Source organism: Staurois parvus, unplaced genomic scaffold (assembly GCF_062004578.1).
Source record: "Staurois parvus isolate SC_StPar_1 unplaced genomic scaffold, SC_StPar_1.0 ptg000599l, whole genome shotgun sequence".
NCBI classification, from domain to species: Eukaryota; Metazoa; Chordata; class Amphibia; order Anura; family Ranidae; genus Staurois; species Staurois parvus.
Genome location: NW_028318395.1, coordinates 552,754 through 566,487, shown reverse-complemented (window position 1 = coordinate 566,487; position 13,734 = coordinate 552,754).

The following is a 13,734-nucleotide window of genomic DNA, read 5'->3' as shown; positions in this document are numbered from 1 at the left end:
TCCTAACAAATTGGAAGTCCAGGCTACAACTAACTAAGCTCAAAATGGTTCCACCCCCTCTAACTCCTGTTCTAACTACCCTGTAGAAGGAAGATGCTTATACTTGCCTATTTTCAGGGTGCTCTGGTCTGGTCAAGGGATTGGCTCCCAGCAACCAGCTTCAGGAGAGAGGAGGGATGCGGACAATAAATGGCCCATAGTAACCTTATGAGTGACTTCACCACTCAGGCATTCCATCCCTTGTCTCCTTTCCCTTGATGAAGAAAACAAAGTGTATCATACGGGACACAGAAATCAATTCATAGACCATGGGTTATATACCGCTACCCTCAGGTGCTTGGATTAATGGAAAAGGCTTTGCTGTGTCCTCTCCCTCTGTGTCTCCATATAAACCCACCTACCCCATGAAGCTCCAGTTTTATGTTAGTGTTTTTAGGTGATGGTTGCCTTCTACTATATTTTCACTAGATATAATCAACTGGCACTTTTTTTCCTGCTTTCAGTGCTTTAGCAGTTTCAAGATCAGTGACCCTCAAGCACAGTTTGGGAACCTTACTCAGACTCTAAGATCGCTGGGCTGGCCTGTAATGTTTACTTTGGGTATTGGATACTGCGCTTGGTGCCACCTTGTCACGTGGTGTAATGAGTGTAGTGTAGCGGCAGGGTGCTATACAGATTTGGGGGTGTGATTCCTATGGCACCCAGATCCTGAAGACTTATCTGGGAGTATGCCCACTGTGATATGCGAAGCTTGGAGCTTCGATGGGCCAGCCATGTAGACATGGGAACACAGGGGTTCCCTGGCATACTCATCTTAATGGCTCTGTATTTACACTAAATCCTTATTCTACATGACATAAAGCTGCTTGTGTTCATGGCATTTCAGTAAAGGCACAGGTATATGGAGATTTGCACTCCTAGTGCTTTTTCCATAAGTGTATTGTCTAATAGGTTAGCATTTTCCTATTTAAAATGTATTTATTTTATCCCCCACCTCTCAACCAGAACTTTATTTCCAGTTATTCACATACTGTTTAGAAGAATTTTATCTATGCATTTCTGGCAGCCATTTTCTGCCAACAAGGCAAGTTCATTGTTTGCCACACACCCCTTTTGCATGACTCTTAAAAGAAACAGCCATGGAACCTAGTTAGAGCCTGGGTTACTGTGATGCCCTCATACTAGACATGCTTAAACCCCTTAATCCATGTCCATTCTGTGAGTACCCCACAAGAGAGGACCCTCAGGTGTGTTCTTTGTTTCATATAAACTAGGTTGCCTTTTTTCTGTCCCAGTCCTCAGTCACCAGGGTCAAGGTTCTTCACACCTCAGATGTGGTTCATGCTATGAGGTGTTACCTGAAGTTAGTTGCTGCAATTCATCGGTCATGATTCACTTTGTGCTTCCTGAAGTTTCAAGGAATGATGATGCAAGTTCTAAACCCACCAGTTCTAGGTGGATCCAGCAGCTTATTTCTCAGGCTTACAGGCTGAAGGGAGAGGCTCCACCTTTTGTGGTGATGGCTCATTCTACCAGAACTGTTAGTGCTTCCTGGGCTATTTTTCATCAGGCTTTGGTAGCTCAAGTGTGCAAAAGTCTAAAACAAAAACCAGGTAACAGCTTTACAAAGTTTTACCATGTTGATGTTCAAGCTGCTGAAAACGCTTTCTTTGGTCAGGGAGTTTTACAGACTGTTGTGTGAGTTTCTAACATGTTCTGGTTTAGGTATTTGGGGCCTGTTGGCTGTTTTGCCCCTTCCTCATAGTCAGTGCTTTTGGGACATCCATATAGTAATGGATATGAAGATACCTTGTGTCCTGGGATGTATGATAAAGAAAATGAGTTTTTTTGATGTACCTAAAAAAATTCATAAGATACAGTGATCCCACCCCTATTCCTTATTGGTTCATAGCTTGCTACAAAAACTGAAGCCTTGCTTAACTAGGAGTTATGTCTAAGATGGAATTTTCTGTCTCTTGTTCCTGAAGGTGGCAGCATAACCCTAATGTAGTGGATATGAAGATACCATGTATACTACAAGAAAAGAAACCAAAATGATCACATTTTTGTGCATGCTCTTCAAGGGCAAGCTTCTTTGGCAAGTCCCTTTATGGAGGCAGCTACTGATGAGAAGAGGGTTCAGGCCGCATCATCCAGCTTCACATTTCGCTCTGCATTATGTATTTCTAACTGTATGGATTTCATCCATTCACCCCCTCTCGGGTACAATCACCATCTGCTGAGGGTCCTTCTGTCATGGCAAACCTTCCTCCTTTTTTTTTTTTTTACTTTTTTTTTAAGTCCAACAAAGTTCTTCCCTCGCTAGTTCTGCTCGCGTAAGAAAAGAACATGATTTCTTAACCCCTTTCCCACATTGTTACAATGGGTGTTCACCTATTTTCCTACTCAGGCCTTACCACCCCCTACATAGGAACTTCTGTCCTTGAAAGCTCACATACTGCATTGTACAAGATGCCTTGGTATGAACTATTTTAGAAGTCAAGTTTTTACAAGGTCCCCTCAGACACAGACATTTGTGTAATCTATACTTGGACATGCAAAGACTCCTGTACATTTTGCAGCCCTCTGATGCTAGGGTTTTCCTTCCCTTCTGTTTTATTTGCCCTGCTTATCCCTGTAAACCTTCTATTAGTGGCAGGATTGGTTACTTCTATTTACTATGTCTATGGGGTGCTAGATTATCTAGATTTTTTTTTTCAAACTGTGGGATAACCAGGGGGCTCCCTTAGAGTTTATGGCTATAGGCCTCCACATGTGAAAAAAGAAACTCACCCACTGTCTGGGGCCTGGCTGCGTCAGATGGGCCAAAACATGATATCCCAAAGGTGCTTTATTGCATTTAGGTTAGGTAAGCATGGGGACCATTCAATGGTATCAATTCCTTCATCCTCTAGAACTGCCTATATTCTCTCACCACATGAGGCTGGGCATTGCTGTGGACGAGGAGGAACCCAGAACTCACTGCACCAGCGTAGGGTCTGACAATAGTTCCATGGATTTCATACCGATACCTAATTGCAGTCAGGGTGCCATTGTCTAGCCTGTAGAGGTCTGTGCTTACCTCCAAGGATATGGCTTCTCAGACCAACACTGACACATCACCAAAATGGTTATGCTGAACGATGTTACAGACAGCATAATGTTCTGCACGGCTTCTCCAGATCCTTTCACATCTGTCGTGCTCAGGGCGAACCTGCTCTCATATTTGAAAAGCACAGGGCACCAGTGGTGGACCTACCAATTCTGGCGTTCAGTGACAAATGCCAATCAAGCTCAATGGGGCTGGGCAGTAAGCACAGGGCCCACAAAAGGACATCGGGCCCTCAGGCCACCCTCAGGAAGTCTGTTTCTGATTGTTTGGTCAGAGACATTCACACCAGTGGCCTGCTGGAGGTCAAAATTCCCATTTTTGCTTGCAGAAGAGTGGATAATGGAAGTCAGCAGAGCTTCACCACATTCACTAAGCTAATGGAAAATTCCCCTTGCAAATGAACAGCTAATTTGTCTTTATTAAATCAATAAAGATGGGGTGGTGGATTAGTTTAAGAAATGCCTGGGCACTAAATGCTGCTGGAATGTTTGGAAGCTTAAAAAAAACATGCAATCTCTCTTGAGCTTATAGACTCAGTTTGTTGTTTTTAGGATTGGAGTTCCCCTAAAAACTGATAGTTGGCAGACCTCACATTTTGTCACTCCTCTGATTGGGCATATTGGTGTCTGAATAAAAGTCCAACTGATGAAGAATGTAAACAACTTAAGGTTTAGAGAGTCCCTTCATGAGGGTTCTTCCCTATTAAAAAAAAAAAAACAAAAAACAGGTGTCCGGACTTAAAGGTGAACTTTATTCGTAAAAATTAATAAAAAATAATGTTCTTTAGCAAGGAACATACATTCCACATTAATAATTATGCTACCACAATTAGTGTGTGCTGTCAATTGCCTCCTGTTTCGTCTTGCTGGAGGCTGCCATTTTGTTGAAACCCAGAGTCCTGAGCAGCAGTTAAAGCGTAACTAAACCCTCCTATCCTTTTCCAAGGAATTTGCCATCTGTTTCATCTGCAACTGCCATGGTACTGCACATGTGATCAGTTATTTGACAGTTTGGTTGAGAACACAAGCAAACGTGACAGCATTCCTGGCATGCCTGGAATGTAACTGTTTTTTGAGACAAATCGATAGGTTTAGTTCCACCTTAATCTTTAGCCTGTCAGCAGATCAGCCTCTACAAATTCAGCACAGAGCAGGGTGAGGCAGTGTATTATTGGATTTTAAACAGTATAGGCACTTATTTTTAATGTTTTACATAGCTATACCTGCAAAAGAGGCTGGACTGAAGTGATCTAGCAGGACTTGATTTTCTGACTAAAGTTCCAATTTAAATTTATCACAGACAATAGAAGGTATTGCACATATTTAAAAGAAAGACCAGTGATATTGAAGCCCACAACATTTTTTTTTCCCCTCCTGAATAATGCAAATTTTCTACATACTTGTAGCAAAAAGATTACTCAATTCCCTCTTCTAAGATAAGGAGGAGCCCAGACTTAATTTGAATTTTCAGTTGCACAGACATTGAAGATCAAAGCTACCCTCTTCAGGATAAAAATATGATACTTTACATTCAAACAGCAACTCATCCATGTGTCAGCAGACACCTCTACTGATCTGAGTACTATTATTTACATACATTTCCAAGGCCTCTTTAGTTTTGTATATATAATGTGTCACAGATAAAAACAGAAGAGATCTTAGGGTAAGGAAAAGTTATGTTAAGGGTATCTAAACCCCAAAACAAAAATTGAATATATTGCAGCTTACATGTCATATGATGTGGCTGCATTCATTTACTTTTATCAGAGTTTTCCCCTTTTATTTTCATCTGGAAATCCTACCAACAACACGCTTCCTGTCCCGGGTGGCTCCACTGTACCTGTGGAGGGAACCATTATTGCCACCCAGGCTGGGATTCAAACAAGGTTGCCGTTGCCTTATGTTCATTTCCATTACATGGGGAATGATGAAATTAGTAGTTTACATAAATAATGTAACATTCTATTTTAATGGTTTCAGTGACAAGGACACTACACTTCTAACAAGATGAACAGGTGTTTTTCTATACTTTCTGAAAATAAAATACATGCTGAAAAACTAATACAGATATTTAAGGACTGGTAAGCTGCAATAATACAGAACATTTTTGTTCTTGTGTTTAGATACTGTATGCTAAGTTACCACTATCCGAGTTCACTATTAGGCCCAAGCCATTTATTTTTTAACAGCAAACACAATCCTAATGCTACAGTGCCTTGAAAAAGTATTCATACCCCTTGAAATTTTCCACATTTTGTCATGTTACAATCAAACACGTAAATGTAGTTTATTGGGATTTTATGTGATAGACCAACACAAAGTGACACATAATTGTGAAGTGTAAGGGAAATGATAAATGGTTTTCAAAATTTTTTACAAATAAATATCTGAAAAGTGTGGCATGCATTTGTATTCAGACCCCCTGAGTCAATACTTTATAGAACCACCTTTCGCTGCAATTACAGCTGCAAGTCTTTTTGGGTATGTCTCTATCAGCTTTGCACATCTAGAGAGTTACATTTTTGCCCATTCTTCTTTCCAAAATAACTCAAGCTCTGTCAAATGGGATGGAGAGTGTCTGTAAACAGTAATTTTCAGGTCTCACAGATTCTCAAATGGCTTAGGTCTGGACTTTGACTGGGCCATTCTAACACATGAATATGCTTTGATCTAAACCATTCCATTGTAGCTCTGGCTGTATATTTAGGGTTGTTGTCCTGCTGGGATGGTGAACCTCCACCTCAGTCTCAAGTCTTTTGCAGACTCTAACAGATTTTCGTCTAAGATTGCCCTGTATTTGGCTCCATCAAGCTTCCCTGTCCCTGCTGAAGAAAAGCATCCCCACAACATGATGCTGTCACCACCATGTTTCACGATGGGCGTGGTGTGTTCAGGGTGATGTGCAGTGTTAGTTTTCTGCCACACACAAAGTTCAGTTTTGGTCTCATATGACCATAGCACCTTCTTCTACATGTTTGCTGTGTTCCCCACATGGCTTCTCGCAAACTGCAAATGAGACTTCTTATGGCTTTCTTTCAATAATGGCTTTCTTCTTGCCACTCTTCCAAAATGGCCAGATTTGTGGAGTTCACGACTATTAGTTGTCCTGTGGACCCGATTCTCCCACCTGAGCTATGGATCTCTGGAGCTCCTCCAGAGTTACCATGGGCCTCCTGGCTGCTTCTCTGAGTCTCCTTGCCCGGCCTGTCAGTTTAGGTGGACGGTCATGTCTTGTTAGGATTGCAGTTGTGCCATACTCTTTCCATTTTCAGATGAGGGATTGAACAGTGCTTCATGAGATGTTCAAAGCTTAGAATATTTTTTTTATAACCTAACCCGGCATTAAACGTCTCCACAACTTTATTCCTGACCTGTCTTGTGTGTTCCTTGGTCTTCGTGATGCCGTTTGTTGACTAATGTTCTCTAACAAACTTCTGAGGGCTTAACAGAACAGCTGTATTAATACTGGGATTAAATTACACACAAGTGGACTCTGTTTGCTAATCCGGTGACTTCTGAAGGCAATTGGTTCCACTAGATTTTAGTTAGGGGTATCAGAGTAAAGGGGGCTGAATACAAATGCACACCACACTTTTCAGATATTTATTTGTAAAAAAATTTGAAAGCCATTTATCATATTCCTTCCATTTCACAATTATGTGCCACTTTGTGTTGGTCTATCACATAAAATCCCAATAAAATACATTTACATTTTTGGTTGTAACATGACAAAATGTGGAAAATTTCAAGGGATATGAATACTTTTTCAAGGCACTGTAAGTGTATAGAAAGCTTGGGGGGTCATGAAAGGTGATCCGGCTGTTGTGTACTTCCAATATCTCCACTCAGCAGATATGGTGAGCTCAGAGCACGAAAGGGGTCAAAAAGTGCAAGTGATATAAAGCATAATAGACAAATCACACCTTGTGCTCATGTCCAATCACCACCTCCACTAGGAATCCAAAGGTACACTCACCAAAACCAAAGGCCTCAACAGCATCCCTAGAGGTCAATTTGCACTTGCCTAAAGGATGAGTTCACCTTTTAAAAAACAAATAATACATGCATATCTATTTGCAAGTAAATAAAAGATGCATTTATTATTTTTTTTACTTGGAACCTAGAAAGCATTGCACCCACGATCAGCAGATCGCAGGTGCCATGCAGGGCTCCTTGCAGACTTCTTACTCTATCTGGCTGCTCATACCTCATATGGACAGGCAGATACACACTGACAGAAAGAGACAATGAACTACCATAACACTTAACAGTGCCTTGGTAGTTTATTGAGAACTAAAGGCCAGCAGCCACAAATGCTGTCAGTATTTGTATTTTTCCATTCATAGAACTCTTATTTTTTTCACATAACTTTTTTCTTTTTTTTTAAATAGTGGCAGCTAGCAGGGAGGAGAGGATCCCTGGCTAGCTGTCACTAGAGCCCTAAAAACGAGTGTAACATGCTCAAGTTGAGCTTATCCTTTAAGTACACTGCTCAAAAAAATTAAAGGAACACTTTGAAAACACACCAGATCTCAATGGGGAAAAATATCATGTGGAATATCTATACTGATATGGACTGGATAATGTGTTAGGAACGTAAGGATGCCCCATCATTTGATGGAAATGAAAGTGATCAACCTACAGAGGACTGAATTCAAAGACACCCAGAGAAAGTGATGCAGCAGGCTAGTCCGTTTTGCTAAAATTTCATTGCAGCAACTCAAAATGGTACTCAGTAGTTTGTATGGCCCCAATGTGCTTGTATGCATGCCTGATAATGTCGGGGCATACTCCTAATGAGACAATGGATGGTGTCCTGGGGTATTTCCTCCCAGATCTGGACCAGGGCATCACTAAGCTCCTGAACAGTCTGAGGTGCAGCCTGGCAGTTGCAGGAAAGAAAATTGCATCACCTATAGCCAGTTTTACCCTCTAAATGAATCCATATCTGTATTATTATCCATATCTGTATAATCCATATCTGAATTACTTGGAGGTTTAAAGGGTTTTTATCAGTGCTATAAGTGTATTACTTGTATAGTCTTTCCATTCTCATTCTAATGGAAGGCAATATCATATTAATACCTTTGAGTCATGTCACTCTGAATATGTGGTGTACCTGCTTCAGCGTCCATGTGGTCTTCCGTATGTGGGTAGAACAAATATATTGACATCACAAAAAAAAAATATCCCAGTACACTTATCAGCTAACCTGCAAAAAAGAGAACACACACATAGACCCCTTAGGATACGTGAGCAGGTGTATAATATTTGTATAATATTAAAAAGCATTTAATGAACACAGCATGCCCACACATTTTTTTACTCACCATAACAAGGATCCAAAGAGGATCAAAGTCATGGGAATAGATAAGTTGAAGCCACGCTGGAGAGGGTGTAGTAAAACACAAGTTTCTAGAATGGAAATGTGAATTTATGAGAAAATCCCTTGCCCTACAAGGGATGAATATTGGTGTTAAACTGCTTACAATGAACAAATAAGATATACTGGCAAAAAACTTTTTTGGCGCTAGGTCGTATACATCTTGTTTTAGTGGTACAATATTGGTATTATCTGTTTATTTGCATCCATTTGCATGAGGAGATATTTTGGGAACAATCAAATAAAATTCAAGGTTTTTCATGATAGGTTCATTAATATATGCATTAATGATGGCTGTTCTTCGTTGTAAGCTGATTAGATGTACAAATGGACAAATCTAGGTTGTAGTAAGGGTGCTTTAATCAGACAAGGAATATTTTGCTCTAAGCCATAAAGAAACATTCCATTATCAAAGGCGTGAATGTTGATTTAGCCCTTTTTAAGTGAATGTATGGTCATTATCGCTAGCCCTTGATTAAGTCCCATGAGATGAAACTCATTGGGCAGTTTTAAGTGCTGAGAGTATTCAATGTGAGTTTTAAGTTTGCTGGCTATTTTATACATTGTACTATTCCATATAATTTATTACACTATGGGAACATTTTTTCTCATGTATGCCACCATTGGGAGTTTCATCTGATCATGGAGGACCTAATGTGTAATACTGGCTGAGTTAACCAAAAACAAATTGACCTCTAGGAATGCTGTTGAGGTCTCTGCTTCTGGTGAATGTACATTTGGATTCCTTGCAGAGGTGATGAGTGGACACAAGCATTGCATGTCTTATATCACGTGCACTTTTTGACCTCTTTCATGCTGTGAGGTTATCATATCTGTTGAGTGGAGATATTGAAAGTATAAAACAGCAGGATCACCTTGCATTACCTGTATGGGGAAATTACAGTCTCCCTACTAGCGCTTCAATTTTGTTATATATTTATTGGAAGAGGCTCATATACCGTATATCAATCCTGGTTGCAAGCAGCTTACAGAGACATTATTTTGTACATTGTAATAATTATTTTTGAGTAAAATGTGTCACAGCCATGGTTGGCCTTACCATAAAATTAACACAGCAAGAGTAAAAATTTAAAAAATATTTGTTTGCTATAAAAATAAAGGATAAATTTAGTGTGGTGTTTAAGAGATTTGTTTTCCAATTTGTATTGGGTGACGGTAACACAAAACAGCTTCTAGTGTTATGTAGCAGTTGTTCTGCCTGAAATGTCTCTCCTACAGAGTATATAATGAGGGCAATCATTTTTATGCACAGTCTAATGATATCAGACTTTTCTAATTAAGGATGAGCTATCAACCTTTTGTTTTCTGCCTGATTGCCATAGTAACAAAGCACAGATTTTTTAAAATTTCTTTCTGGATTTAGATACGTAACTCTATTATAATTGGAGGGAGCAACTGATATTTTCACACTTGTTTCTAAATTCTTTGACCCTTTTCGCTGACAAGGGAATACTACAAAATCTAATGCTACTTACAAAAACAAAAGGTTTCGAGATCTGCAACCAAGGCAAACCGCATCTGTACCTCTTGATCAGACACCAGATGGGCTCTTTTTGTGTCATGTCTGACTTAATTAGATGTACAGAGTATAAACTGTAGCAAATGCACTTAAGATTATTACAACATGATCTGACTTTCTGGTGAACTGAACCCAAAAAAATGTTGCAAGCAGCTTTTAGCAGAGATTTTCTCACACTTGTGACTGTGAAACATGCCTTTTCTTTGCAGCACTGCATTTTGCAATATTGTCATAAGCCATGATGATGGTAACATTCATTCAAAAGCATAGTTTAGGGTGTATTAATCTCACAGAGCCACCAAAGCATCCACTGCTTTTGCTATATGATCACTTTACCTGGAAATAAACCTGTCCTTGTTGCTGAACTTGACGGCCAGGAGGTCCACATCCAGCATCCCCCTCCAGTGACACAGGTCCTGGAACATCTCTGGTTGTAGGGACCACTCTCCCAGGTCCTGATGCTGCTGGCTGAGAAAATCTGACTGCCGATTATCTACACCTGGAATATACATTGCGAACAACATGAAGTTCTGCCCAGGACAGGATCCAGTCTACCTCCTCTGGTGCAGCAATACTTCTGGTTCCTCCCTGATGATTTTTATACACCGCCATCGTGGTCAAGCCCTGCAGAGATAGTCAAATTGCCCAGCGTTCCATTGGGTTAATTTGGAGACATGACTCCTTCGAGGAGAACCGAATCCCCTGAATTGACAGGGTGTCCAGGTCTTCTCTCCAACCCAACAGGCTGGCATCCATTATGAGGATCTGCCAGAAGATGAAAAGGAGGAATTTCCTCTCCTCCAGAATCAAATTCATGGGCCTCAAAGCCAGGGACAACCTAAATCTCTGTAACAGACAAATTAGTCTGAAAACAGAAGGTGGAAACATCACACACCAGAACCCAGCCACTATATAAAGAGGTGAAGATATGGCTTCAGCCTGAACTCCTCCTGGCTATGTTCCTCTGACATGTTTCGCACTGCCTATGGGGCTTAATCATAGAGATGAGAGGATAACCCAGGTAGCAGGCTTTTATACATCATCAGCTGCATGAACAGATAGACTAAAAGAAATGGCTGGGCCAGAGTCAAAATAAGGCATGGTATGAATGTTAAAGCTCAGCCTTAAAACAAAAAATAATGCACTACAATCAAAAATAGGAATGAATATAGTATGAATGATAAAGTGCTAAAACGCTAAGTGTACATAGTGATAGAACAAATTCCATTAAAGTGGTAGTAACCTCTTTTTATCTTGTACCTACAGGTAAGCCTATAATAAGGCTTACAGTACCTATAGGTACAGTAAATATCTCTTAAACGTGCACCATGCATAAGATATTATTATACGTGTATCAGGTGGCATCACTAGCGCATGCATTCTCAATGGACAGCATGCTGTCCACTGAGAGCTGTGCTGTGAACGTGACTCCCACACGCATGCTTGGGAGTGATGTCATTTAAACAGCCGGAGTCCACAAACCTGGAGGGAAGACCAGGTAAAGTTGGAGGTGACAGCATGCTGCTGAAGGGGTACCTTTTTTAGGCAAGTCTATCATATGTGCTAGTATGCGGTGGCCTGTGAGGGGACCAGTTTTTGTTTGTTTTTTTATGTAGCTTACTACCGCTTTAATCATTGATGAAGATGTTGTAAAATAATGAATATATACATGTATACACTAATTATAAGAAATAATCAGTGGGGTGAATAAAAAATTATATGCATGACATTTCATAGAATGGTCAAATGACAATAGTCCAAAGGTGGTCAGAAAATGAATCCTATGGGAAAGAAAAAAAAAGAGGGGGAAGGAAAGGAGAGGGGATGGAGGGGGGTGGAATGTAAAGGGGAGAAGGGAAGTGAAAGAAAAGGGTGATAGAGAAGAAAAAAGGGGGGGATATGAAAAGAGCGGGGGAAAGAAAAAGAAAGGGAAAAGAGGGGACATCACTCGCCTCGACTACTGCAACTACCACCTCATTGGCTTGCCTTTACAGTCCATCATGAATACTGCTGCAAGGCTCATCCACCTTACCAACCATTCAGTGTCTGCTGCCCCTCTCTGCCAATCCCTCCACTGGTTTCCACTTGCCCAACGAATAAAATTCAAAATACTAACAACTTACAAAGCCATCCACAACTCACCCCGAGCTCGACATCACCAACCTGGTCTCAAAATATCAACCAAACCGCTCTCTTCGATCCTCCCAAGACCTTTTGCTCTATAGTTCTCATGTCACCTCCTCCCATGCTCGCTTCCACGACTTCTCCCAAGCTTCTCCCAACCTATGGAACTCCCTACCCCAATCTGTATGGCTATCTCCTAATCTATCCACCTTTAGACGATCCCTGAAAACCTCTCTCTTTAAAGAATCCTATCCTGCTTCTAACTAGTAAACTGCCTTTTATTTCCTCCATCAGCTCATCCACCACAGCTATTACCTTTTGTATCACTCAACCCTTCCTCCTAAATTGTAAGCTCTAACGAGCAGGGCCCTCTGTTTCCTCTTGTACCAAATTGTATTGTAACTGTAATGTCTACCTTCATTTTATAAAGAGCTGCGCAAACTGTTGGCGCTATATAAATCCTGTATAATAATAATAGTAATGAGTGATGCCTTACTCATAATTGAGACCGTTAGGAATGCAGGTATCCAATTTGAATATCCAAAACACTACTTTCTTACATGCTGTAACAACATACATAAAGACAAATTGTTCTGTTCAGAGATACTGGATCGAATTGTCCCCCAGTGACAGAATTAAATTATGCAAATGCAACTGGAAAGTTTGAATCTAAGACTCAGTTTCCATGGAGGGAACTCTGACCTGAGCTGTGTCCAGGACCAGACCCAGATAGTCCAAAGAAGTTAATTTCAGTGATAATTTGTGAAGATTCAGGATCCACTGAAATCTGCAACTTTTGGATGGTCAAGCATCTTGGTAAATACCCAAAGTGCAGACAGGAGGCTGAAGGGCAAGGTGACAAAACTGGTAGAACAGGGGCCCCACAGCAAAGTGCAGGAATGTGCTGGAAAGATGAAGACTGTAGATAAGCTTCCTCAATGTCCACAGAAACCATAAAGTCTCCCTGGTGGAAGAAGGGAGACAATCACAGGTTTGTTAGATTCCATGCAGGATTTTTATCAACTTGAATGAAGACATTTAGAACTTTGATATTCAGAGTGGGTAGACAGCGAGTCACGCTTGGGGGGCATTAACATAGAAAGAATAGACCACTTCTGCATAAAAACCTCAACAAATGAATACAGGACTAATAAGCATTTAGGGGGAGAAAACAACTTATCAGGATACTTCCCATCGCCACAGAGAAATAGTTGGAAAAGCAGGTGCAAAGGGATTATCTTTGTGGCCTAAGGAGATTTAAACAAGGAATTATAAAACTGGAAACAGCAATTTTCCACTCTAGTTTTATAGAAGTGATTTTTGTATCAACAAGAGATGAAACAGTTTCCTTTATTTTGAGAGAAACAGCAGAAGACTGTATAAGCTCATTGGTCAAGGAGTTCTGCACACTGTACGCTTCAGCATGCGCTGACCCCACTCTGTCATTTTACATGGCCCACCACTTCGTGGCTGAGTTGCTGTTATTCCCAGTTGCTTCCACTTTGTTATAATATCACTAACAATTGACCGTGGAATATATAGTGGCAAGGAAATTTCACGGATGGACTTATTGCAC